Source organism: Culex quinquefasciatus, chromosome 3 (assembly GCF_015732765.1).
Source record: "Culex quinquefasciatus strain JHB chromosome 3, VPISU_Cqui_1.0_pri_paternal, whole genome shotgun sequence".
Taxonomy (NCBI): Eukaryota; Metazoa; Arthropoda; class Insecta; order Diptera; family Culicidae; genus Culex; species Culex quinquefasciatus.
The window spans coordinates 38,460,572-38,461,937 of NC_051863.1; positions in this window are offsets into that span (position 1 = coordinate 38,460,572).

A 1,366-nucleotide genomic window follows, 5' to 3' on the forward strand; every position below is an offset into this window, starting at 1 on the left:
ACGCTAAACCGGCTAACGGAAACAGAAAAAGAAAACAGCCTCTTCTGAGGTCTGATTCTGATTCTGAATGTGAGGTCAATCCTCCAATTCCATTGACAAACAGTTTCGGTGTTTTATCCGAAACTGATGACAAGGAACCTTCTCCTCGTACTGAGCCTTCTGCCGTCGAGAAACGAGTAAAGGCTCCGCCAATTGTTGTGACTTCCGTCTCCGATTTGGCCAGCTTTCGAACGCAACTGAAGAATTGCAAGGAAACTTGCAATTTGAAAGTTTCGTTCCAGCTTGGTCGAAGAGGAGAATGTCGCTTGTTGACGGAATCTTTACAAGATCACCAAACTTTTGTTGGTTATTTGAAAAACCACAAACACAATTTCTACACGTATGAGACCAAGAATGCTCGGCCATTCAAGGCGGTCTTGAAAGGTCTCTCCAACGACTTGTCGGTGGATGAGATCAAAAACGAACTTAAGGTGTTGCTTGGCTTTGCCCCATCCCAAGTAATACCAATGAAGAAAAAATCAAACGGGAATATTTCTCGCTTTGGTTTGACTTCACAATTTTATCTGATTCATTTCAACAGAAATGAAATCAACAATTTGAAACTTTTGGACAAAGTTCAGTTTTTGTTCCATGTACGGGTAAAGTGGGAGCATTTTAAGAAACATGGCGGTAATGGCCAGAATCTGACCCAGTGCCGGCGTTGCCAGGCATTCGGTCACGGTACTGATCATTGCGCCATGGTTCCAAAATGCATGGTTTGCGGGGATTCTTCTCACGACAAGGACAATTGTCCCGTGAAAGAAGTCACCCAATTTAAATGTGCAAATTGTGGTGGAAATCACAAATCAAATTTCTGGGATTGCCCCATCAGAAAAAGGTTTTGGATTCTCGTGCTAAGCATCAGCCGAAATCCAAACCGAAATTTTCTCAAAGTCAGGTTGTACCTGCATCTTTAAATCAAACGTTCGTGCTGTCTCACTCGAACAATTCTAGAAATACCCCTACCGTGGAAAAGTTAGGTAACAACAATGGCATTTCTTATGCTAACGTCGTTTCGGGTTCATCCACGAATTTTAAATCCTCTACCAATCTTTCTGAAATTGGGCAGGTACCTCAAATCTCATTTGAAAAATTTTCTGCTGGCAACGCTTTGGGATCTTCTGATCTCGGCGATGTTACGTTTGAAAAATGACTTTTTGCAAAACTCACTGTTTGGTTTGATTCAAACAATGAGTAATGCTACATCCATGATGGAAGCAATCCAGATTGGATTAAAATTTGCGAATGATGTTGTTCTTACCCTGAAGTTTAATCATGGATCTAAGTAATTCCATCAATATTATGAATTTTAATGCTCGCTCTTTAA